We start from the raw sequence: 27922 nt of genomic DNA, 5'->3' as shown, positions 1-27922 counted from the left end.
CAGACACACAGGAGTTCATAGTGTATGACTTTTTCTCAAGGTCAAAAATAGGCAAAACTAATCTATTGTGTAAAAAGTCAGAATAGAGGTTATCTCTGGGAGGATGGCAGGGAGGAGTGTGGGAGGGCACATAAGGAGGCTTCTAGAGTGCTGGTAATGTGCTATTTCCTGATTTGAGTGGTAGTTTCATTGGGGTATTAACTTTGTCTTGACTCAATTATTTAGTTGTTCATTTCTCTGTCTGTATGTTACACTTTAAAATAGTTTATATAAAGATACGTTAATACTTGAGAAAGAAAAGTAGATTAGAAAGTTACCACATCTGTATCACAAAAAGCTTGGAAACGTAGTTAGATAAACACAATCCTCTCAATCATTCTTTGGAATATTGCTTAGAATCCCTTCCCAAACATTTGCTAGCCTCATCATTGGGGACAAGTTGCTTGTCTTAGCTCGGGCTGCTGCAACAAAATGCCGTAGACTGAGTGGCTCAAACAGCAAGCGTTTGTTTCTCATAGTCTGGAGACTAGGAGGTCCCAGATCAAGGTGCCAACAGTTTCAGGTCCCTGGAGAGGCCTCTCTTCTTTGTTACAGACAGCCCCTTCTCGCTGTGTCCTCACGTGGCCTGGACAGAGAGAGAGCTTGCTCTGGGCTCTTCCTCTTCTTATAAGACACTAATCCCATCCTGGGGGCTCCACCCTCACGATCTCATCTAAACCTAATCACCTCCTGAAGGCCCCACCTCCAAATACCATCACACTGGGGGTTAGGGCTTCAAGATAATGAATTTTGGGGGACACATTTAGTCCATACATCGCTTAGCCCTCTAAGTTCCTTCATTTCCTCTCCAGTAAAACAGAGATTATAATAGTGCTTATTTCATATTGTCTTTAGGGTCAGGTAGATGATATTCAGTGTACTCAGAGTGTTTGGTTCATAATCAACACACAAAATTAGTCATCTGACAAACATTTACCAAGTTTCTATTCATCTACCAGGCAGTGGGCTGGAGATGGAGATACAGAGATAAATTAGGCAAAGTTAATGAACTCCTGAAGGCGTTTGTCTAGATTACTGTGCTGTCTAATATGGGGAGCCACTACCCACATATGACAATTAAAATTAAAATGAAAAGTTCAACTTCTCAGTTGCACTGGCTACATTTTAAGTGCTCCATAGCCACATGTGGCTAGTGGCTGCCATACTAGACAGCACAGATATGGAACATTTCTGCCATTGCAGGAAGTTCTTCTGGACTGTGTTGACAGGGCAGGTCAGCATATGGTGATAGAGGTGGGCACTGGCAGGTGTCCTGGTAGAGGCGAGACTTGAGCTGTTATGAAAGATGAATTTTCAGGTGGAAGGATGGGGAGATGGCCACTTCAGTACAGTGAGAGCACGGAGACGGGGCCTTTGAGAGAACTTTGACTCACCTGGCGATGGTAAGTAGTTCAGTGTGGCAGGAGCACAGCATGCAAGGGGACAAGGCTGGAGATGTGACTGGAAGGGAAGGCTGAAGGGCGGGGGATGCCTAATCAAGGAGCTTTTCTAGTTCAGGACACTCGAGTGCTTTTTATCTATTGCTTGTTTACCTCTTGGGTTAGTGCTTCTTTTATCAATTTACCTAACAAAAATAAAACTGTCATATTTAGCAAAAATATTTTTCCTAGTCTTTTATTTGCTTTTTTAAAAAAACGTGGTGGGGGTAAATTTTTATGTAGGCAAATCTATGCTTCTTTTCCTTTATAGTTTCTAAGCATAGAAGATGTCATCTCTAGAAGCTGAAAATTTTTCAATTGTGTTTTATTTTTGTTTTCCTATGGTTTCTTTTTATATTTTTAAATACAAAATGGTGTCATTAATTTTTGTATGCCTGGAATGGGGTGCCTAAATTTTACATATATATGTAACAAATGTATGTATACAACAAACATATATTTAAAAAACAAACTGCCAGCTAGTATTCCCCAAACCATTTATTAAACAAGATTTCCTTCCTGGTGATGGATTCTTTGTCATGTATTACATTTCTATATATAATGAGGTTTATTTCTGAGTTATTGCTTCTGTTCTATTGCTCTTTCTTTTCTTATGTCAATGTAACATTGTTCATTTATGCCACAAAAATTTTAAGTATCTTTCTGTTTGTAAATTAAAACTCCCAATTACTTAGTTCTCTTTCTTTGTTTGTTTAAAAATTGAATTGTATGTTTGAAAATTGTAACTCATGATTACACAGGCGCAGTGAGTGGTCTGAGCAGACTAAATCATACAGCTTGTCACCAAAGTCCAGGCTGGCATGGTATTTCTATAAACACCATTTACTTATGCTACGTACATCCTTAACAATGCATGCACTAGTCCTTTCGTACTTTGGAAACCCACTCCACCTCCTGGATGATGGTTCGTTCAGTAGTGCATTTAGTGCACAGCTACAGATAATGGAAAGGATCTTCTGTAGTGGTGTTATCATCCTTTGAGATTCATGTTTATATAGTTTAATATTACCATGTTAAGCTACAAATATCAGCTACAGGAGAAAGTTCTGTTATTGACATTTTATTGATTGGAAGATTCCGAAAGTTAAAAATAACTAGCAGGTGGAGCATGCTTTAAATTGACTAGCCAGGTTAGAATTGCCAACGGTGCTTTTACTTTTCCTGCTATTTCTCTGTGTGGGTGTGTATGTGCATGGGTGCACCAGCATGCACTAAGGAGTGGGGTTGAGGGCTACAAGGGGATAGGACTTTTGTAAGCTGTGATAATTCACAAATGTAATTCCGGTAGATCATAAGAAGGAAGTCATAATGTGGGTACTGAGGCTTGAGATGGCTTGATCAGCATTTCGTGTTCCTCAAATATGGCCACTAGCAGCATCTGTTGTATATTGTGTTCCTATGGTCTGCCTTCAGGCAGATCATTTATGTAACCGGAAAATGTTTCAGTGTTTCAGAGATTGCTATAAAGAATAATTAGCAACTTTCTCAGGCAATTTGAAATTCGGATATTATCACTTAGTTTAAATGGAATAACATTTTTTTTTATTGAGTTAATGATAGGTTATAATCTTGTGAAATTTCAGTTGTACATTAATGTTTGCCATTCGTGTTGTAGGTGCACCACTTCACCCTTTGTGCCCACCCTCCACCCCACCTTTCCCCTGGTATCCACTAAACTGTTCTTAGTCCACATTTTTAAATTCCTCATATGAGTGGAGTCATACACAGATTATCCTTCTCTAGCTGGCTTATTTCACTTAACATAATTCCCTCAAGGTCCATCCATGTTGTTGCAAATGGAATGATTTTGTTCTGTTTTGCAGCTGAGTAGTATTCCTAAATGGAATAACATTTACAGAAATTAACCCACAATTTTAAATTGTTGCCCTTCCTTCATTGATGTGAACTATTCCTGTGTGGAAATGACGCTTATTTGTGGAGAGTTGAGAATTCCCGGAGCACCTTTCCTCCTCTCTTATCTCATTTGATGCTTGCAACATACCTGTGAGGTAGGTATTAATATTAACTACACCTGACACATGAGGAAACCCCGGTTCTGGAGAGTAGGAAGCATCCCCAAGAGAGAGTAAGTCCCTTTCTGATGACCCGCCATGTGTCTCAGATTCGTCAGCGTTCTCCCAGACCTATTCCTGAGGGTTTTCTATAAAATGAAAACAAACACAATCACTGTAATTATTACGGCAATCCATCTGTCCATGATTATTCATGTTTATAAAGACTGGTAAGATTACTGTGTTCAAGATTGCCTCATCGAGGAACATATTTTAATTATTAGTAATTATAAATGCATTACAAATACATGGCTATAATGAAGAGTGCTTGGGCTGTTTTATTCACGTGGGTAATCTTTGTCCCTCAACTTCTATCCTGAAGCCAGCCTGTGAGTTTTGCCTTATGTATTTTTCCTACTGCTGTCTACCCATGGGTGAGGTGGTTTATTACAGGAGGCCACGGAAAAGGAATCCCCCACCTGTCTGAATCAACTCCGCTAAAGAGAACATGTGATTTCATAGATCAAACTGCTTAATTTCCCTCTTTTTCAGAAAAGGGAAAATTTCAGGCTGCTGTCACTTACATTATCACCTCTTACTGAGTTCCTCCTCAGTGGAGCTGCATTCGCTGAGTGCCTCTCCTGACGACTGCTCCTCATCATGCCGGAATATTCACTTTGATGCTCTTGTATTGAAGAATTATGGAATTTGCTTATGGCCTTTGCAAAGTGGGTCTCAAGATAAATTAAGATATCCCAAACCCCATGAATACGGACATGTTTCTTTCACATCTTTTATAAATATTGACCTTACTGGTTTAGGTAATGTGTAAAGTTAACTAACCTTAAAATACGCACACCACAACATTGAAGGAAAATGCACGGCAAAGGAGAAGAGAATATAAAACATGGTAAAGTCTGTCTTAGAAGGAAATCCTCATTTTCTTACCAGCATCTTCTGGTCTACATAAGATAATGTAGTCTTTGTGTGGCTAATGATAAAATATGCCTCATGAATGCACAGTAAGCATCCTGCCTCCATGTGGCAAAACTGCTGTGCGTGTGACTATTGGAGGCAGCTGGACCCCCGTTACACACATCTCTTGGTTGAAATCTTGATATTCAAGCCTATCGGTTTACCCTTAGCCTTAGTTAACCTTTCTTTTTCTCAAATAGGACCTAGAAACTACTTCACCCTGCCAAATAATGGCTCCTCAATTATCACCAGCTGGAATAATCAAATGCCGTGATCTTTGTGTCTTTACTTTCTGCTTTCTATACATTGTTGACATTTCATTCCATCACTGCATTCTTATGAAATGTCTTCATAAAATCCATCCCCATTTGGATCATTTGCCTGATCAAGGTGGCTGGATTTCCCACCTGTATTGTCTGTGCCTCTCCATCCACTGCACCCCGATGGTTGGGTTGAGTTGGGGTGATAGGTAGGCACTTCGTTAACTCAAATTTTCAGGAAGAATTTGTGGAACAAGATAATCTCTAAAAGGCACTGTATCAAGGAATTATCAATCTGCATTTTCACCTAAAGGCTGTGACAAGATTTTATCAAAGTTCAGCATCCTCTTCTGAACAAAGAGAAACACTTGAGTGTGGGCGTGCGCCCTGTGAGTTTACATTCCTGACAAGTTTCCTGCTGAAGCTGATGTTGCTCATCTGGGGACCACACCTTGAGAACCTCTGAACTGCACAACCTGCTTAAGCTCTCAGACTCCCACTGTGAACTCTGTCAAATAGGCACAAGAATTCCTGCCATAAAGGAAGTTTTCTTATAAGGTTGGAGATAAAGTGTCAGGCACTACGGGCGCAATAATGGTAGCTGCTGCTGCTATTGTTTCTGTAATAATTTTTACATTACTTTCACTAAATAGAAATCATTTCAGAAAATATGCAAGTGACCACTGTGTCCCTCTGCTAGGGAACTAGGTGTGGTCAATGAAATATGAGTAAGATATTCCTACCTTTAAGGAGCTTATAATTTAGTGAAGGGTATAAAAAAAATTTACAAATAAAGCATAGAATATGATAATCAGGATAATAGAAACATGGTGCTGGCGTGGTGGTACAGCAGTTAAGTTCACACGTTCCGCTTTGGCAGCCCGGGGTTTGCCGGTTCTGATCCCGGGTGCAGACATGACACCACTTGTCAAGCCATGCTGTGGCAGGTGTCCCACATATAAAGTAGAGGAAGATGGGCACGGATGTTAACTCAGGGCCAGTCTTCCTCAGCAAAATGAGGAGGATTGGTGGCAGATGTTAGCTCAGGGCCAATCTTCCTAAAAAAAAATAAAATAATAGAAACAAGGAAAGACTATAGAGGGATTTTTGCTGGAGGATTGGGACTGCTTCATGGAGGAACTGCATTTATGCCAGACATTAAGGAATGAGTAAGACTTGGACATATGGGGCTGGGGGAGCAGAGCATTCCTAATGGAGAGAGGGGCGGGAGAGACCTGTGGGCATACTCAGGGCATGATTTGGGTAGAGAGAGAGGTGTTAGCGTTCAATTGGAGCATAGGTAGTAAATAGAGAAGATTAGAAAGATGGGCGGACTCAGATTATGGAATCCTTTGGATCCTTTCATTTGCTCCCCCACCTCAAACACTTACAATTAAGTTTTGAAAAGCTCACGTGTATTATTATACTTTTGTTACCGAACCAGGTTCGTTTTTGCCTGCCGCCCAGAAAGCCAAACACCAAGATGACGAGATTGCAGCAGAGAAAGGGTTTAATCAGAAGGCAGCCATGAAAGGAAGCAGGAGAATGTGTCTCAAATTTGCCTCCCCAAAAATGGGCGCTCAGGGATATTTATGGGGTAGGGGTACAAGGTGGTCTGAAATGTGGAGCGAGGTGAGGAGGGGTGAGGTAATTGATGATCTGCGCAAGTGTAGTCAGACTTTATGCCTCTTCATAGGACCCATGCTCACAGAATGGCGGCATTAGCATGATCTGAGGGTGGAGTTTTTAACCTCTTGATGTCAAAAGATTGGCTATCGGATATCTGCATGGGCCCAGTTGATGGGTTGGTGGTCTCAACTGGCCTGAAGTGGACAAGGGGTTCTGATTCCTGAAAAACAGCTCACACACCCATTATCATGGTGACCCAGGCTCTAGAGAGATGTTATCTATAGGAGCCTAGCGGGGAGTCAGATAGCATAGTGCCTAAGCAGCACAGATAACGATGGGTGTGTTAAACAGATAAAAGCTATAATCAGTAATTGCAAAAAGGAAAAAAACTGTAGTTCCTAGCTACTTAATCATCAATGGCTGTTTGCTGGTTTCATGTTCTCCACAGAATCTCACTTTATTTCCCGAGCATTATTAGTATGGGAGATTTATGTACCCTCCTCAGCAAAGCTGTTTCCACAAAATTATGGATTGTGTTTAAATGTTACTGTTTTCTTGAGAGGCGAGGTTGCTTATGGCTCTGATTGGCATCGATCCTGTGAGATGACCTTAGGGACTCTGGTGTGTCAGAAAAGGAGGTCAGCTGGAACTGGGGAAAGTCATTTCTTGTCTAAAGCAGGGTCTGGTAAACTGGGCCAATTTGGCTCACCACTTGTCTTTCTTTGTATGACTCGTTAGCTAAGAAGGGTTTTTGCATTGTTAAATGATTGAAAAAAAGTCCAATGAAGAATAATATTTCATAACACGTGAAAATGATATACAATTCAAATTGCAGTGTCCATAAGTAAAGTTTTATTGGAACACAGCCAAGCTATTTGTTTACAAATTGTCCACGGCTGCTTTCCTGCTACAGCTGCCTAATTCAGAGACCATATGGTCTGCAAAGACTAAATTTACTATATGGTCCTTTAAAGAAAGTTTGCCTACCCCTTGTGTAAAGCAGTGGTTCTCAAAAACCTTTGAGTACATCAGAGTCTCCTGGAGAGCTTGTTAAAACACAGATCCTGAGCCCCACCCACGGAGGTTTTAATTCATTAGGATGGGGCTCAAAAATTTGCATTTCTGACAGTTGCCAGGTGCTGCTGCTGTTGCTGCTCCTGGGACCACCCTTTGAGATCTAAAGCAGTGCTGCTCAGACTGAATATGCTTGGGAATCACTTGGAGATCTTGTTAAAATGCGGATTCTGATTCATCCGGTCTGGGGTGGAGCCTAAGAGTCTGCATTTCTAACAGGCTCTTGAATAAAGCCATGTGTCAAGTGTCTAAATCTGATACACTTGGGCAAATATGGCCTACTTGGTCCTTTTCGCCTGGGATGCTGATACAGCTGAAGGAGCAGACTTCTTTTGAGATGGAGAAAAATTTGTGTGAGTAGGTTTTGAGCAACTATTTGGGGAAATAAAATCAATTGGAGGCCATAGGATGGTAAGCAAAGAAATATGCTGGGGCTGTTTATAGTTAATTTTTGGTTAATGGGGATATTTAGTTGCCTTTGCCACTTATATACATCTTTGAATAAGCAATAATTAAAATATTTTTACTTAACTGAATATGTTTCTTTATTGTGATTGAGTTCACTCTCATTACCATGGCTTTGTAAGGTTTCATATTACTTTATATGAGCATCCTAATTTGAGCCTTTACCTTGTTAATTACAATTTCCCTGGAATTTCATGTTTTGGGTATTAAAGAATGCGGCTGAAAGGAGTGTCTGCGTCTTGAAAGAAGAGGGTGCTTTCAAAAGCCTGGCGCTCTGCTCCCGGGTGGATAGTGATGCTTATGCAGCCTGGAGCTGAGTTAAAGACCAGGGGCTGGCCTGTTGCCTTGGAATGCAGGAGCCAGTGTCAATTTTATGGAAGGGTACTGTTTGAGAAAAAAATTTGTAAATGTAACTTTATACTTTTATTTCGATGAAGTACCAAAAAAGTTAACATCCAGTATGTTTGTGAGTGATTCATTCGTTTAGAAAAGGAATCTTCAAAGTGTCTACCAAAGTTACATGGTATCTTTTGGTTTTTGTAAAAGAGTGTTTGTGACTACTAACGGAAACAAATTATGAGTGAGCTCTTATTGTGGACCCAGAGCAGCCTCCTCGTTAAAAGGATTGTTTAGTACACACTTAGCATGGGAAGAATCAGCACCACGGCACTGTCATCAACCTCTCAGGTCCCGCCCGTGCTGGTTGATTGACATTAAAAGTTTTATATTTAGGGGCTGGCCCCGTGGCCGAGTGGTTAAGTTCGCGCGCTCCGCTGCGGGCAGCCCAGTGTTTCGTTGGTTCGAATCCTGCGCGCGGACATGGCACTGCTCGTCAGACCACGCTGAGGCAGCGTCCCACATGCCACAACTAGAAGAACCCACAACGAAGAATATACAACTATGTACCGGGGGGCTTTGGGGAGAAGAAGGAAATAATAAAATCTTTAAAGAAAAAAAAAAGTTTTATATTTAAAGAAAAGTTGAGAAGTCAATTTTTTGTTTAATTTTACTTTTCATATTTTCCATCAGAGAAAGGAAGGTAATAAATAATTATATGTGTGCCACTTGTTCTTTGAGAAAGGATTTCAGGGGACTTTTAGAAATAGAACCGATTGAATTATTTTTTAAAAAATGGGGGATATATTGGCCACATGATTAAGTTTTTACCCAGGATTTAAAGTCAACTTTATAATATTAATTTGTTGAGGATAATGGAAGAAAGGAACAACTTATTCTTGGCAATTGTAAATTTCAGTGGGCTGGTTGAGACTATAATTCATTTTAAGTATATTGTTTATGCTTTGAGGGAAATTTTCTTTAGAAATTCTAACAATTCACAGGCCATCTTTTTCTTGTTCAAAGATGACAGTTCATTCTCACAGTTCGCGTATTTACGCAGTCGAAATTATTGAGCATGATCTAAACTATTTTTCACTAGCAAAATAATTTTACTGTGACTCTGGCCTCCAGAATCTAAGCTCGTTTAGAGTGGAACTTTGTGCCCAAGTGCTCACTAAAAGTCACTGTTTCCTGCCTTGTGTGACTTAGGTATATCCCCAAGCCAATAATATGTTACCCCATGGTGGATAGGAGTGTTTTCAATGATCCTAAATTACCTAAATACTTTTCTTTTCTTTTTATTTATTTTTTAATTGGGATAACATTGATTTATAATGTTATATAAATTTCAGTTGTACGTCATTATATTTCAGTTTCTGTGTAGACTGCATCATGTTCACCACCCAAAGACTAATTGCTATCTGTCACCATACACACGTGCTGTATCATTCTTTTCTGTCTCCTCCCTCCCTGCTTACCCTCTGGTAACCACTAATTTATTTTCTGTATCTATGTATTTTCTGTTGTTGTTTTTATCTTCTACTTATGAGTGAAATTGTACAGTTGTTGACTTTCTCCATCTGACTTATTTCACTTAGCATAACCCTCAAGGTCCCTCTATGTTGCTGCAAATGGCAAGATTTCATCTTTTTTATGTCTGAGTAGTATTCCATTGTATATATATACTACATCTTCTTTATCCATTCGTCCATTGATGGGCATTTAATGTTGTTTCCAAGTCTTGGCTATCGTGAATTAAGCTGCAATGAATATAGGGGTGCAACTATCTTTACACGTTTGTGTTTTCATGTGCTTTGGATAAATACCCAGAAGTGGAATAGCTGGATCATATGGTAGTTCTATTCTTAATTTTTTGTGACATCTCCATACTGTTTTCCATAGTGGCTGCACCAGTCTGCATTCCCATCAGCAGTGTACGAGAGTTTCCTGTTCTCCACTTCTCTAACACTTGTTATTTCTTGTTTTGTTAATTATAGCCATTCTCATGGATGTGAGGTTATATCTCATTGTAGTTTTGATTTGCCTTTCCCTAATAATTAGTGGTGCTGAACATTTTTTCGTGTGCCTGTTAGCCATCTGTATATCTGTTTGGAAAAATGTTCAGATCCTTTGCCAATTTTTTAATTGGATTGTTTCTTTTTTTATTGAGTTCTTTATATATTTTGGATATTAATCCCTTTTCAGATATGTGATTTGCAAATATCTTCTCCCAATTGTTCAGTTATCTTTTGGTTTTGTTGATAGTTTCCTTTGCCAGACAGAAGCTGTTTAGTTTGATGTCCCATTTGTTCATTTTTCTTTTGTTTCCCTTGCTTTGTGAGACATGATATTCAAAAAGATACTGCTAAGACTGATGTTGAAGAGCATACTGCTTGTGTTTTCTTGCAAGAGTTTTATGGTTTCAGAACTTGCATTGAATTCTTTAATCCATATCGAGTTAATTTTCGTGTGGTGTAAGAAAATGGTCTACTTTCATTCTTTTGCATGTGGCTGTCCAGTTTTCCCAACACTATTTATTGAAGAGACTTTCCTTTCTCCATTGTATGTTCTTGGCTCCCTTGTTGAAAATGTGTGGGTTGATTTCTGGCCTCTCTATTATGTTCCATTGATCTGTGTGTCTGTTTTTGTGCCAGTTCCATGCTGTTTTGATTACTATAGCTTTGTAGTATATTTTGAAATCGAGAGTGTGATACCTCCAGCTTTGTTCTTTTTTTCTCAGGATTGCTTTTGCTATTTGAGGTCTTTTGTTGTTCCATATAAATTTTAGGATTCTTTGTTCCATTTCCGTGGAAAATGTTGTTGGGACTTTGATGGGGATTGCATTGGATCCATAGATTGCTCTGAATAATTTTAAATAGTCTAGTTTAAGAAGATATGGCTCAGGCCAAGAGGTAGAAGTTACAGGGAAGCAATTTTTGGTTTCGTGTAGGAAGGAACTTTACAACTCTTTAGGGACGTTCAAAAATAGAATGGGCTGTCTTGCTAGGTAGTGACATTCCCTACAATTAGAAGTGTTCAAGCAGACGGCAGACACCTACCTGTCAGAGATTCTGTGGGTGGGTTTCTCTATTAGGTAGGAAATTAGTCTTGTTAGTTTCTAAGATTTTTTTCCTCATTTCAGTATTGCTTATTCCTTTAAGCTCTTAAAATTGCAGTTTCCAATCTGTTTAAATGTCGGGGAGCCTTTATAACTTTGTTGGCAACGTATTTTGGAGCACTGTGGTGGACATGTAACACATAACTTTCATTGTGATGGTGTCAGCCGTTGCTCGTTTCACAGGTGTTGGGGAAGGGAAGGAACCAGCTCTTCCTGGGCCCACATACGGCTCTCTATATTGTGACAGATGTCCGCTCTCCGCTGCCCTGGCTGGAGCTTTTATAACATAAGCTCAGCGCAGATCCCAGGTGCAGGTTGGGGGCTCCTCCCCACCACCCTTTTGGGCTATCAGCTTGTAAATCTTGGAAGCTGCTTAACATCTCTGAGCTTCATTTTTCTTTTATCTTATAGTCATATGTATATTTTATAGGATATAAAACAGAACAGGAATAGGTAGTAGGATATATATGTTCAAACTTTTTTTTTTAATTAAGAAAATTTATTTTTCAATCTTTGCTACACAGTCAGGGACTCTTTTGCCCCTTTTATGGGAAGGCTGCCTCCCTGGGATGGAATATTCACATCTCTTCTCCTCGTTGAGTGCAGCCAGGCTTTAACTTTGGGCAGCTGGGATCAGTTTTTCTGTTGCTTATGCTTTGGGCACCAGTTTAATGGGCAACTGGGTTATTCCAAATGGGACCTACTCTCCTGCTTTGGGTCCCTGGATTTTAGTATGCTTTTGGGTTTTGTCACTTTCCCAGACTCTCTCAGTTTCCACACTGACTTCTTACCACTACCTCACCCACCTTGTTATCTTTTAATTGCAATATCCTGTTCTCTTAATATTTAAAAAATTTTTAATTGTGGTAAAATATATATAACATAAAATTTATCATCATAACCACTTTTAAGCGTACAGTTCAGTAGTGTTAAATATGTTCACATTGTTGTGCAACCAATCTCTAGAACTCTTTTCATCTTGCAAAACTGAAACTTTGTACCCATCAAACACCAACTCTCCATTTCCCCTGCCCCCAGCCCCTGGCAGCCACCATTCTATTTTCTGTCTCTCTGAATTTGACTATTGTAGATATTTCAAATAAGTGGGATCATACAGTATTTATCTTTCCATGACTGGCTTATTTCACTTCGTATAACATCCTCAAGGTTCATCTATGTTGTAGCATGTCTCAAAATTTCCTTTTTTGAGGGGCTGGCCCCGTGGCCAAGTGGTTAAGTTCGCGCGCTCCGCTGCAGGCAGCCCAGTGTTTCGTTGGTTCGAATCCTGGGCGCGGACATGGCACTGCTCATCAGACCACGCTGAGGCAGCGTCCCACATGCCACAACTAGAAGAACCCACAACGAAGAACAACGAAGAATACACAACTATGTACCGGGGGGGCTTTGGGGAGAAAAAGGAAAAAATAAATTAAAAAAAACTTAAAAAAAAAAATTTCCTTTTTTGAGACTGAATGATATTTTATTATATGTGTATGCCGTTTTGTTTATCCATTCATCCATTGATGGACACTTGGGTTGCTTCCACCTTTTGGTTATTGTGAATAATGCTGCTGTGAACATGATTGTACAAATATCTCTTCAAGACCTTGCTTCTGATTCTTTTAGATACATACCCAGAAATGGAATTGCTGGATCATATGGTAATTCTATTTTTAAATTCTTGAGGAACTGATATACTGTTTTCTATAACAGCTGCACCATTTTACGTTTCTACCAACAGTGCACGTGGGTTCCACTTTCTCTACATCCTTGCCAGCGCTTATTTTCTGTTTTGATATTAGCCATCCTGATGGATGTGAGGTGATATCTCATTGTGGTTTTTATTTGTATTTAATGATTAATGATGTTGAGCATCTTTTCATACACTTGTTGACCATTTGTATATCTTCTTTGGAAAAATGTCTATTCAAGTCCTTTGGCCATTTTTAAATTGGATTATTTGGTTTTTTGTTGTTGAGTTATAGAAGTTCTTTATATATTCTGGATACTAACCCCTTAACAGATACATCATTTATAAATATTTTCTTCCATTCCTCAGGTTACTTTTTCACTCCTTTGATTGTGTTCTTTGATGCACAGAAGTTTTTAATTTTAATATAGTCTGAACTATCTACTTTACTTTTGTTGCCTTGCTTTTGGTGTCATATCCAAGAAATCCTTGCTAAGTCCAATGTCATGAAGCTTTCCCCCTATGCTTTTTTCTAAGAGTTTTATAGTTTTAGGTCTTATGTTTATGTCTTTGATCTGTTTCAAATTAATTTTTGTATATGGTTTAAGATAAGGGTCCAACTTCATTCTTTTGCATGTGGATATCCAGTTTTCCAACGCCGTTTGTTGAGGAGATGGTCCTTTCCCCCACTGAATGACACTGAAAATCATATGATCGTATATGCAAGGGTTTATTTCTGGGCTCTCTGTTCTATTCCTCTGGGCTGTATGGTCTTTATGCCAGTACTACACTATTTTGACACTGTAGCTTTATAATAAGTTGTGACATCAGGAAGTGTGAGACCTCCAACTTTGTTCTTCTTTTTGAAGATTGTTTTGGCTATTTGGCATTCCTTGAGATTCTGTATGAATTTTAGGACAAATTTCTCTGTTTCTGCAAAAAATGCTTTTGGAATTTTGGTAGGGATTGATTAAATCTGTAGATTGCTTTGGGTAGTATTGGCTTCTTACAAATGTTGTCTTCCAATCCATGGACTTGGGATGTCTTTCCATCTATCCGTGTCTTGTTTCATTTCTTTCAGCAGCATTTTGTAGTTTTCGGTGTACCTCTTTGCCTCCTTCGTTAAGTTAATTCTTAAGTATGTTATTCTTTTTGATGCTGTTGTAAATGGAATTAAAAAAATTCCTTTTCTGATTGTTCAGTGTTAGTGGATGGAAATGCAACTGATTTTTGCGTGTTGACTTTGTATCCTGCAACTTTCCTGAATTTGTTCATGCTAATAGTTTTGTCTGTATGTGTGTGTGGAATCTTGAGGGTTTTCTACATATAAGATCATGTCATCTGAAAACAGGTAATTTTACTTCTTCCTTTGTGTTAGAGGCCCTTTATTATTATTTTTTTCTTTCCTAATTGTTTTATCTAGGACTTCCGGTACTATGTTGAATAGAATTGGTGAGAAGAGGGATCTTTGTATTGTCCCTGATCTTAGAGGAAAGCTTTCAGTCTTTCACCTCCGAGTGTGATGTTTGCTGTGAGCTTTTCTTATATGGCTTTGATTATGTTGGGGTAGTTTCCTTTCATTGCTATCTTGGTGAATGCATTCTCTTAATTTTTTAAAATTAAAGCCTTTGCACTTTCCCAAGTACTGTGATTGGGGAACCAAGTTGAAGAGTCTTACCTGGAGAGAATATCTTGCAAGCAGATGATGACAGTTGATAGATCCTCTGCTGCTGGCCAGGGTGGAGTGGTGTTTATTGAAGGGCAGGGTCTAGTGATGGAGCATATGTGTGCAACATGCCCGTGTAATGCATCTTCCACGTGGAAGCATACCAGTGGGAAATGCTAGGATGAAAATGTGAAAAAATTCCACGAAGCATTTCTTTTTCCCTGTCACTGTTATACTTATTTTTCCTTTTCCAGAAAAGAAAATTTCTGTATTTGATATTATTATAGAAGTAATACATATTTACCTCAATAACTCAACAACTCTGTACAAACAAAATATGGGCAAAGTTATTGATATAATGCTCTTTCCCAACTAACTCATCCTCCCTGAGATAGTCAGTGTTAACAGCCTGGCATATAGCTTTCCAAATCTTTCTCCTTGCTCCAGCAAATCTATAAGCTTTTTTATAAATATACTGATATTTTGTCTTAATCTACACAGAACCTTTTTTTTGCATATTATGCAATTTACATTGTCAATTTAACAATAGTTCGTGCACATCCCTGCAAATTTCTAGAGACAGATCTAAGCCTCTCTCTTTCTCTCTAATTTCTGTATACATATATATGGGATCGTGTACACACTGGCTGTTCTTTACTTTTTTTTTTTTTTTCTATTTCCGCTTACCTTCCCTCCTGTGCTTTCTTCTATGCCTAAATAACCATACATAAACATATAAACATACAAGTATACGGATATACTTCATTTTATTGCTCTCCACTTTATTTCAGTTTGCTGATATTGCATTTTTTTGCAAGACCCAGCAAAAAGATGATGACTCAGTGAAGGCTCAGGTGATAGTTAGCATTTTTTAGCAGTAAAGTGTTTTCTTGTTTATTTGGGGTTTTTTTTGGTGAGTAAGATTAGCCCTGAGCTAACATCGGTGCCAATTTTCCTCCATTTTGTATGTGGGTCGCTGCCTCAGCGTGGCTGTCGAGTGGTATAGGTTTGCGCCCAGGATCTGAACCCGCAAACCTGGGCCACTGAAGCGGAGCATGCCGAACCTGAGCACTAGGCCATGGGGCTGGCCCCAGCAATAAAGTATTTTTAAATTGAGGTGTGTGCATTGTTTTTTTAGACATAATGCTATTGCACACTAAATAGACTATAGTATAGTGTACACATAACTTTTATATGTGCTGGGAAACCAAAAAATTCATGTGACTCCTGTTAGTGCGATATTCGCTTTATGGTGGTGGTCTGGAACCAAACCTGCAATGTCCCTGAGGTATGCCTCTTTAAGGAATTGGGGATAATTTTTTGCTTTATTAACTGATATCGTATTAAACACACTTTCTGTATCTTAATTTGCTTATTTAACAAGACTTCATAGAAGTGACTCTAATTCACCTAGTATTGCTCTAATTCATTCTTTTATGGCTGTATAATATCCCATGGCATGGGATATTATATATACTTGATATATGTTGATATATCAACATCAGTTGGTATACTTATGATAAGTTGATATACTTATTCAACTGTTTCCCTATAATAAACACTCATTTTGTTTCTCTCTTTTTTTTTTTGCCATTAGGAATAGTGGTGCAATAAACATATTTGTACCTCTATTCTTTTGCACTGTTTTTTTTAAAGAAAATGTTATAGTAGTTGGAATCTCATCAAAGTGTATTTTTAGCAAAAGATATTGCCAGATTGCTTCCAAAATTTCTGTAACAATTTACACTGCCACCAGCAATTTATGAGACTGTCCTTTTCTTGACATTTCTGTTAGCAATAAGTGTTAATCATTTTTATAATTTTTGCTAGGCTGGATGGAAGGAGTCAATTTGAGTCATTTTCCATATATTTGGTCTTTTGGATCTTGGCTTTTCTGCAAATTACCTATTCATATCTTTTTTCACATTTTTCATTTGTATTATTTTCCTTTTTTGTATCAATTTCTAAGAGGGCTCTCTATTTATATTAGCATTTTATTTTTGAATTTTTATTGCAAATATTTTTCCAAATCTATTGTTTGTATCTGGACTTTGCTTATGATAGGTTTTGCTCTATAAAAGTTTTAAATTTTCATATAACAAAAATATATCTTTTGTTTTATGTGTCTTTGTTTTCTTGGATAAGAAGGTCTCTACACATCTTTAGGTTACAGACATAGTCCTGTAGATTTTCTCTCAAGAGTTTATTAGTTTATTTTTGGCATCTAGCCTTTACTTTATCTGTAATTTATTTTTATATATGGTGTAAGAAATTTATTTTGTTCCAACTAGACAACTGCAAGTGCCAGTACCGTTTATTAAAGTCCAAAGAAAATATTGAAGGGAGAGTTGAGACTTCCCTTATGAGACATTAAAACATGCTATAAAGGCTACCATAATGAAATCAATATGATAGACAAATATATCAGAAGGACAGAATGGAGAGTCCAGAAAAAACCCAGTATAAGTAAAATTTTAATATATGACAAAGTGATATTTAAATTCTCTTGGTAGAGAGTGGTATATTTAAGTTTTACCTATTTTATTAAAATTTCAGGGGCAAAAAGTCAGAATTTTCAGAGTGCATTCATTTTTACTAAGAGTGCAGATAAACTTTTATGTCATTTGCCAGTAAATTCCACAGAAAAATATAGAATCTTTACTCTGGAAATTCTCAGTGGCTTGCCTCTCAGTGTTCCCAGTGAATGTGACGATGCAAGTCAAATCGTTCCCTGGCTTCACACCATAAGTGCTGGCACGTGTGAGTTAAGATCCCAGGGTGTCACTTCTTAATTTCAAAGCATTTCAGATGACACAGACTGCTCAGGTTTTCTCTCCTAAAAACAAAACCAAAGTGTTGCCTTCCATTAGTTTCTCTGCTTGTTATTCCGTGCACCTAGAACCTTTGGCAGCGTGTTCTAAATGAACACAACTGGACTGAATTAGGGGAAGATATATTCATTTATTCATTAATGTACTCACGGTGACCAGCACTGGGATGTGGTCAGTGCTGGGAGGTTCTGGGTGGGAAGGTATCGTGGGTGGGAATCTCCTCGAAGACTGCAGATCTCACTGGAGTGGGGCCATCAGGCTTAGGTATGATTGTGGCAGGTAGATATTTGGGCATCGGGGAGGGTGGCCTTCCAAGAACGTGAGCAACATAAGCAGGTGTGTATGTGCTATTGTTTGGGAGGTAGATGTATTAGGAAAGGGAGGGAGGCTTGAGGTTAGGAAGAAGTGATCAGAGTTGGTGTCCTAGCGTGAGTACTTACACATGAGGCTGAGTTTGTTTCTAAAAGTTCACCTCGAGGGTGGTTGGAGTGGAGTATATCCCGAAGTGTCTTCATAACCTCACTTCGTTTGTCATGTACTCTGTTGACTGTGCCTAAAAAGCTTACTGAGCATTGCCAGGTGCCAAAAATTATTAGGCACTTTGTATACAAAAACACTAAAGTCAGTCGATAGATCCCGGTTTTACAGGTGAGAAAACTGAAGTAGAGAGACTGACTTTCTAGATGTAATGTTTATTTGCATTCCTGCGGTTCAGACTCTAGTCTACTTGAGTCCAAAGGCTGTGCCCTCTGTGCCCTACCACACTGTCTTCTGCTCGCATGTTATATCCACATGCTGGCCACCTGCCTGGCATTGAACGATTTTTGTGACATTTCCTGTAATTGAGGTCACATTATGGATAATGTATTCCATGAACAATTAAATTAACTTTAAAAAATAAAATATAAATACAAACTAAAGGTGGATTTGTACATATCTAGAGAAGGCCTTTGTGTAACAGAGCGTTTAAGGAAAGACTTTATCTTGTTAGCATTACACCACACCAGCCAGAGCCAGCCAGATGGGAATGTGGTGGCCCACTTAGGCTATCTTTAATTGCTCACTATAAATAGCTTAATAATGCTGCCATAAAAAGACAGATACAACTGAGGAGCTCAGTGTGACCCATATATGATGTTTTTCTAGGTGTCTGGGAAAATTGATACTCATGCATAAGATGGTTTTTACTGCTGAAATGAAGGCTTAATTTCCAAGTCAATCATTTCTTACCCATGTCTGCCTTCAGATCCCATTACCTGCATCGTTCCTTTCTGCTTCCATCTGTGGTGAGGTCGTAGTTGACACTCTGTCACTCTGACATCCCAAACACAATTCCACCACCCACTTGACCTGGCACTAAAAGAGAAGTGCCCGTGGGAGCCCAGTCTGATGTCTCAAGAGGACTTATACATGCCATCACGGTGTGCTCTCTTTCTGCTCGGGCAGTCATCAGAACCTGGATGCCTTGCTTCGCTCTAGGCATCAGTGGATTTTCTTGATTCAATCTCTAGATCATCTCTGCCATAGTTCTCACCAGTCTTTGCCAACTCCCATACCCTAGCCCCCAGGCGGTAACTTCCCTTGAGGTTCTCTCCCTCTCCATGTTCTTGGTCCTTCCTCATCAGTTCTGTATGGCTGCAGCAACCCAGTGCCCCTTCTGGTTTTCTCTCTACCCTACCCCTGCTATATCTTGGTTTCCCATCTTTGTATGGAGCATCCCATCAAGATTTGCAGGTCTCCCCACCGAAGTCTCTCTTTTCAGAGAAAATGGAATCCAGTAGAATTGGGTATTTGCAAGCTCAGGAGGATTGCACTGAAAGGGCAGGGTCTGGTGGGTAGAAAACATAGAATAAAGACCCAAACCCTAGGTGAGTGTGTGTGACTAGGAAAAAAAAACCCACCAACAAATCGGACAGTGTAACTTTGAAGATTAAAGGGAGAGAGTGGGGATGAGCAAGGGAGTGTGGGAGGCAGTCATGGGGAGGCTGGACAGATGAGCTGGTGGGAAGGAAGCCCCCCTAGAGAAGATGCAGATAACTTTCATGAGCTGGGGCTTCGCCTCTGCCTTTCCATGTGTGCTAAAAGATGTACCACATTTGCACAAAGAACTCTGGATTTGGAAACACTGAGTTGATTCTAACTAGACCAAAAATCAACTCAGTACTTTGATCCACAGTTGCTAGTAACCTGAGTGTAGTATCTGCTATCCTTTCCCTTCATAGAGAGGTGGTCTTTTCCTTATACGTAAAAATCAGTAACAGTCGTGATATTTGCCATTCATTGAATATCCATGTTTCTTTTGCACTGTGATTTTTTTTCTCCAAAGTTCATCAAAACTCAGTAAAGCAGGGGTGTTTTCCTTATGTTAGATGAGAAAAATATTCAGGTCACTTGCCAAGGCCACAGAGGTGAATTTAGAAGTCTCTGGCTTTAAACTCACACTCGTTCTTGGGGACCAAGAGTTCTCTCTCAGGACCATAGATGGCAGGAGGCCTGCAGTCTGATGTCAGGAGCTGGTTCCAAATGGCGTGGAATTCAGGAACATAGTGTTCTGTATTTTGTGATGTGCATGTGGTAGAGGGGTTGAGATTAAGCCCTAATGTCAGCCTTTAACCGATTATTAGCATAGGCATCTTGAAAAAACATGCCTCTGGGAGATGTTTTCTGAACACAGCACATTTCCTGAAACTCACAGATGCTATGACCTGTTTTGCTAGAATCGTCAGCTTTGGTTGTGCTCTAACAGTAATAAAGTAAGAAAAAATTCCAAAGTGCTTATTAGGTATCCGCATGTAACTTGTTCCTCCCGCTTAATTAGCATGGTAGTTTGGAAGCCACACTTTCCAGCTTGTCTGTGGTCTCGGGCCTCCCTTCTGGGTAGTGGGTTTGTAGAGGCACCTGGAGGAGAACGTTTTCCCAGTGGTCTGTAGTTGGCATGGGTCTCCTTTTTCCGGCAGGCCTACTGCTTGCTTGATTTGATCTCAGCGAAGGTGAAATGAATCTATAAATACAGTAGCACTTCTTGTTATTTGAGACCATTTACTGTCCAACTTCATCTAACTGGAATATGATGAGGAAACCGTAAGTAAGCCAAAAAGATGGCAGAGTAGCCCAAATAGATGTTGGAAAATTTGTGTATAAAGTGGAGAGTCTGTTATTCTTAGTCTGTTTACTATTGTTTAAAAATATCTCTCCAAGATTTGACTGTCTGGTTTCTCAGCCGGCACACTGCTGGAAGTAGCAGATTAGGAGGTGTGGGGATTCTCTGGAGGCAGTCACGCTCACGAGAGCGAGAAACGGAAAAGGGAACAGGCAATCGCAGGAACCTCCAAAACTGGGTCAATAGGTCCCGTTTAATGCGATGGAAGGGTGCTTACCACGTCATGAACTTGAAGCGAATCTTGTGGAATAAATCACTATATAGCTGTGGATGTTTATATTGTTGAGCCTTGTCAAAAAGGTTAAATTAATTTTAATGGCCTATATTTCAGAAAGACAAGGAAATGCATACTTCACTTTAAAGCTATTTCTGTGCTTAAGATTTAACAAATTTTTCAAAAAATTTTTGTTTAAAAAGACAAGCTGGACTTCTGTCTCTGGTAAGAGGTTATAGGCATGCTTTTCCCTATTCTTCTCAAATACAACAAAAAATTTATATATAAATTATTTACTATTATTATTTTTATATAAAACATGAGAAGGGTCTCAAAGGTGGAGAGAAGGCGGCAGGCCAGCTAGGGACCTTGAGGAATGACAGAGAATGGTGAATTCTCTGGGTTTTCTTCTTGTCTCATGTTTCCAAGACCTGGAGCAGAAGAAGCCAGCGACTCAGAACAGCCAGTGGGCACTGGTTAAAAAGCCTGCTTTTTCTCAGCAAAGGGCCAGGAAAGAGCAGGTTAGCAAGACAGACAACTTTTAGACGACAACCACTCTACTCCAGTCAAAATAAATGGTGGTTCTGCTCCCACCCAAGCCAGCAGAGAATAGTGGGGAGCCTAGACTTTCACCCTTGCGAGGCTGTAATGGGTGCCCCAACACCTCTGCCAGGGGGTGGCAGAGAAGACTGAGTAAGGAACCTGGACTTCTGTCCTCACTTGGCAGTGAGAAGTCTTCCCTCCCCCTCCCCACTGTGGTGGTGTCAGAGGAGGCCTAGTGGAGTGTCAGGCCTTTCACCAGCCCCAGTGGTAATGAGCCACACATCCCTTCCATGGTTCATTGGAGACCACATGGGGAACGTGGACCTCTAGCTCTACTGTCAGTAAAGTAATGAGGCAGTGTCCTCACCCAACCCCTCCTCTATCAGAGCAATGTCAGAAGGTTAAATAAGAGTCAGGTTCTCACAACATAATACCCAAAATGTCCAGGTTTCAATAAAAAAACATGTCATACCAAGAACCAGGAAGATCTCAAACCAAAAGAAAAAAGACACTCAATAAATGCTGGTACTGAGATGACAGAAGTGTTAGAATTATCTGACAAAGATTTTAAAGCAGCCATCGTAAAAGTACTTCAGCAACACATGAAACAATTTTTAATGTCGTTAGAGAAGAGCAAATCACAACCGCAATGAAATACTACTTCACACCCACGAGGATGGCTATAATAAAAAAAAAAAACCCAGACAACAAGAACTGTTGGTGAGGATGCAGAGAAATTGCAACCCTCCTACATTGTTGGTAGGAATGTAAAATGGAACAGCCATTTTGGAAAGCAGTTTGATAGTTCCTCAAAAAGTTAAATATAGAGTTACCATGTGACCCAGTAATTCTACTCAGGTCTATACCCAAGAGAATTGAAGACATATGTCCACACAGAAACCTGTGCATGGATTTTCATATAGCAGCATTATTCATGATAGCCAAAAAGTGGAAACAATATGAATGGATAAAAAAAGTCATATGTCCATATGATGGAATATTATTTAGCCATAATATTCCACTCTGGCCAGGCTCCCACCCTCATCACTCCACGGGTACTGTTCTTGCCAACTTCACCAGAAACCCATTTGGCAACCCCAGTGGTCACTTTTGTTGTCATCTTACTTATTCCTTCAGGAGCCTTTGCACAATAGCTCACTCCCGCCTTCTGGAAACGCTCTCTTTTGCCTCCTTTGACACCTCTGGGTTTACTGCTTCCTCATGGCCACACTTCTCAGTCTCCTCCTCAGCCCGCCTTCTGCAGGTTGGAGTGTGTTGGGCCTCAGCTGTGGGCTCTTGGGCCTTCATTTCCACTTTTCCCATGTGGCCTAACCCAGGCCCTGGCTGTAAAAGCTGTGATGCCGCTGAAATTTTAATCTCTAGCCCAGCCATCCCACTGAGTTCCAAACTTATTTGGCTAATTGTTTACGACATACTTACACTTGGATGTCTAATAGATATCTCAAGATTAACATTTTCAAAGGAGTAGTTCTAATTCTTCCCCCCAAATCTGTTCCTCCCCAGTCGTCCCCATTCTAGTAAATGCTGCCACTATCCTTTGTGTTGCCTACGTCAACAACCTGGGTAAGTCCTATTGCCTCTACTTTCAAAATGTGTCCCCCGCTCCTTCTTCACTGTTATTACTCTGGTCGAAACTACTCTCCCTTATACCTATTCCTAAAACCGGTCATTCTGCAATTGAGAGAGCTTTGGAAAGTGTAAGTTGGGTGGAATCATTCCCCATACTACTAGGGATGAAATCCCAGCGCCTTAACACAGCCAACAGTCCCTCTCTCTGTTTCTTTTTTTATTTTTTTGCTGTGGTAAGAACATTTAACATGAGATCTACCCCCTTAACAAATTTTTTAAGTGTATAATCTAGAATCGTTAACTACAGGCACAGTGTTGTACAGCAGACCTCTAGAACATTCATTGCATAACTGAAACTTTGTTCCCTTTGCTTTTCAGTTTTGAAGCTACTGACTTAAATGTCAAGCTCAGAGATTTTTCCTCAGCCATGTCCAGTCTACTAATAAGCCCATCAAAGGCATTCTTCATTTCTGTTACAGTGTTTTTGATCTCTAGCATTTCTTTTTGGTTCTTTCTTAGGATTGATTTCCATTTCTCTGCTTCCATTGTCCATCTGTTCTTGCATCCTGTCTACATTATCTATTAGAGTCCTTAGCATATTAATCATAGTTATAAATTCCCAGTTTGATAATTCCAGCATCCCTGCCATGTCTGGTTCTGATGCTTGCTCTGTCTTTCCAAACTGGTTTTTTTTTTTTTTTTCCTTTTGTTACGCCTTGTAATTTTTCTTGATAGTCAGACATGATGTACCAGGTAAAAGGAACTGCTGTGAATAGGCCTTTAGTAATGTGTTGGTGAGATGTGAGGGCAGGGGAAGCGTTCTATCGTCCTATGGTTAGGTCTCATTTTTCTAGTGAGCCTGTGCATCTGGACTGTGAGCTTCACGTGTTTCTCAGTTTATCTCCCCCGCCCCTACTTTAGGTGGGACGGGATGGCTAGAGTGAGATGGGGTTGGGTATTTTTCTTCTCCCGCATGGAAGGCTGGAGCTGACCAGCATTGGATATTTCCCTTCTCTAGTTCACTTAGGCTCTGATAACACCCCAGCAGGTTAGGCTCTGGTTAACTAGTTTCCCCTGAGGGCAGGCCTTGTTAGGAACAGAGTGCTCTGGCCTACTCAGAATGGTTCCTTTCCCCTTCCCCCTGCTGGAAGCATGAGGGGAAACTGGTTGAACTCCTGGAAGTAAATCTCAACATTGTGGGACCGCCAAGACTGGTCCCCCCTGTAGTCTTTGCTTCTCGGAGTTGTCTGCTCACAGCCTCCAGCAGTCGTCAGTTACAGTTCCAGCTTTCCTGACCCGGCGCTGGTTCCTGCAGTGGTTCCTACGCGTGAGTCCGTGCTCAGGGAAGCAGCATTTGCCTGGTTGTCTTTCCAGTCTTGGGGACCAAGGTTTGCCCTGTGTTCTCCCCTCTCTTGTGGATCCAAGAAGAGTTGTTGATTTTTCAGTCTATTCAACTTTTGCTTGTTAGGACAGAGTGGCGATTTGCAAGCATTTTACATGTGGAACCAGAAACCAGAAGTCCCTAAGTGAAACTTTATACCCATTGATTAGCAACTCCCCATTTCCTACTCCTCCAGCCCCTGGCAACCACAATTCTATTCTCTGCTTCTGTGAGTTTGACTATTTTAGACACCTGGTATAAAAGGAATCATGCAGTATTTGTCCTTCTGTGACTGGCTTATTTTTCTTAGCACAGTGTTCTTAAGGTTCCTCCATATTGTTGCATATTGCAGAATCTCCTTCCTTTTAAAGACTGAACAACATTGCGTTGTGTGTATATACCACATTTTCTTTATCCATTCATCCATTGATAGGCACTTAGGCTGTTTCTGCATCTTGGCTTGTAAATTGTAAATAGTGCTGCAGTAAACATGGGAGTGCTAATATTTCTTAGATATTATCCTGCTTTCAATTCTTTTGGATAAATACCAAGAAGTGGGCTTTCTGGATCGTATGAGAGTTCTATTTTTTATCTTTTGAGGGACTTCCATACTGTTTTCCATAGAGGCTGCACCAGTTTGCATTCCTACCAACAGTGTACAAGGTTTGCAATTTCTCCACATCATAGCCAATACTTGTCTTTTGGTTTAATTTATTTTTGGATAATATCCATCCTAACACGTGTGAGGTGGTATCTCATTGTGGTTTTGATTTGTATTTCCCTAGTGATGAGTAGTGTTGAGCATCTTTTCACTTCCTGTTGGCCTTTTGTATGTCTTCTTTGGAGAGATGTTTCTTGAACCAGTCTGTCTTGTCTTGGTCACTGCTGCAGCCACAACACCGCAGCAGTTCCTGGCGTCTAGGAGGTACGCACATAGTTTTTGAATAAATGATAAAGGACAGTGACTGCAGGTGTATCTACAGAGTTATAATTAATGTTGAAAATAAATAATTGTGTTGCTACTTTCTGTGCATTGCAAGTGAGCAGGGTCAGTGTTCCAGTCAGTCCAAGCTTTAGTTGTATACAGGAAGGTTTTCTGTGTTTTTAACACACGGTTTGGGTTAGAAGAACCCAAATGCCCAAGGTCTCGTACCTTGTAGGCTGGCCTTTCCTGATTGTACATTTCTGAGCAGAATCACTGCATCCCCAAGCTCAAACCCACTTTGTCTTGGCAGAGTCTTATGCTGTGCATGTATATCTTATAGTCCCATATGTTCTCTCAGTTTGGATGTGGCTCCCATTTTAGAAACATGCCGTTTGTGTGATTGCTCCCTTTAGCTGATGAGCAGCCCAGTGATTGCAGTCACCCTATGGCATATGTGTTTCACTTTCCATTTTAGTAACAAAGTGGGAAGAGTCTCTTGTTATAACCATGTTGTCATAATGGGGTTCAAACTGGTGGTTGTGATTTATTATCTGCTCTCTTCTAGCCCTTCCAGTCAATGTTACACTTCCTTATACTTTATAGAGTTCCTTCAATAAGCCAAATCTTATTTAGAGCCTCCAGAAATAGGCAGGAGTGGAAGCAGTGCCTCATTCCATGCCTGGGGAGACTGCAGTGTGGCGGTTCAATCATTTGTTCAGATTCCACGGTTTGTAATCAGAGGGCCTAGATCCTGAGTCTCAGGGTTTGGACTTTGAAATGGGCTGTCTCGTTTGTTTTCCACTCCTGTCTGCCTATCTTAGGTGTGGAGTGATTCCTGCCTGAGGTATGTAATAGGTTATAGTATTGGTTATGAGAGAGAACATTCAGATGCCTCTTCCCATTGAATGTCCACAGTTCAGAACTGTGTGCCTGTGTGATGGGCTGCATAAGTCAGGGTTCTTGAGAGAAACAGAGCCAGTAGTATGTGTGTGTGTGTGTATGTATATATGTATATATATATATAGAGAGAGAGAGAGAGAGAGAGATTTATTTTAAGGAATTGGCGCACAGGACTGTGGAGGCTGACAAGATTGAAATCTGCAGGGCAGGCTGACAGGCTGGAGACGCAGGAAAGTATTGATGTTGCAGCTTGAGTCTGAAGGCAGACCGGAGGCAGAATTCTGTCTTCTTTGGGGAACCTCAGTCTTTTCTCTTAGGTCCTTCAAGTGATTGAATGAGGCCCACCCACAGTATGGAGGGCAATCAGCTTTACTCGAAGTCTACTGATTTAAATGTTAATCTTATCTAAAAATACCTTATACCAGCATCTAGACTAGTGTTTGACCAAAATCTGGCACCATGGCCCAGCCAAGTTGATAGATAAAATTAACTAGTTACATTGGCTAACTAGACAGTACTTGAAAATGGCATCTTTACAAAGAGAATTCTAGTATGTTGGGTAAAAACAAAATGTTTATACTTCTCCTAGCATTGTTAACCAAATAATAATAATGAAATAAAGTAATAAAAGCAAGAGCTTTTAACCATACAGTTATTTTTATGATGCCCTGCAAATAGTACTTAATAAATAAGAGAGATGAGCTCACTCTTTTTATATCAATGCCAAAATAGCAAAAAATTATTAATTCCTAGAGAATTCTATAGATGCTTAGAAGAGTAGATCCTAGTGGTCACAACCTTTTATTTTAGAGACTTGCTTAAGAACATTTAGTTTACTTGCATGTCTTGATTTTGAAATTATTAGATTTTTAAGAACTTCTAGATAATTTGCTTTTGGTGTTTTAATTAACTCTTAAGTCAAGAGTTGATTATCCTCTTTTAAACATTTTTCAAACTCAGAAGTTGTTTAATTCTTGACATCACAAACCTGGACCTATGCCCTATGGAAATATATTCACTGTGAAACATTTAGGAAGTTTACAAATTATGTAGTATTTCTTGATTTGGGGGATGGTCTTCCTCGGAGGCAATCTATACAAGCTGAATTTATTGAGAATAGTAGGAAAATTCCCCTTGACTAGGTGTGATAAATGTGAGTAAGTCCTGAACACTATTGCCGTGGTCTGGGAGTAATAGTATTGCAATAGCAATTCCCTGTACTAGACGTCCTTAACTACGTCATGAAACTCCCTATAAGACGTACCAGGCACTGTACTTACAGTGTGTGGATAATGTGGTTCAAATAAGTTGTCGCTGCCTTAATCCCATCCTGGGCAGGAGTCAGAGGCATCGTTGCTTATGAAGGTGAATATTATTCAAACTAAATTTAACTTCTTTTGCTTTCACCATAGAGCACATCCTGACCCTGATTACTGTATTAATATCATATGTTCAACAGGCTCGTGTTTATAATGGGGGGAGGGAGGCATTGCTGAAGTAGTTTATTCATCAATCAGGGACTTTCCAGGAAGGTTTAAAGTAACAAAGTGTAATTATGGTTTATTTAATATACCATAGTGTGTATTCTACCCTGCTTTTATCCTCATAGTCTTGCTGTGAAGAAGAAAGGAAAACTCTGGCCTATTAAGAC

The 27922-nt window shown here is 39.8% G+C and overlaps 1 protein-coding gene across 4 annotated transcripts in view; it reads left to right on the top strand.

Moving 5' to 3' along the window:
• Positions 1 to 27922, top strand: part of MTUS2 (microtubule associated scaffold protein 2) — a 558867-nt gene that overhangs the window by 92061 nt on the left and 438884 nt on the right. The window lies entirely within an intron of this gene.

The sequence above is a fragment of the Equus quagga genome, chromosome 6 (assembly GCF_021613505.1).
Source record: "Equus quagga isolate Etosha38 chromosome 6, UCLA_HA_Equagga_1.0, whole genome shotgun sequence".
NCBI classification, from domain to species: domain Eukaryota; kingdom Metazoa; phylum Chordata; class Mammalia; order Perissodactyla; family Equidae; genus Equus; species Equus quagga.
The sequence above is the reverse complement of the archived record's forward strand: the minus strand, read 5'-3'. Positions and strand labels throughout refer to the sequence as shown.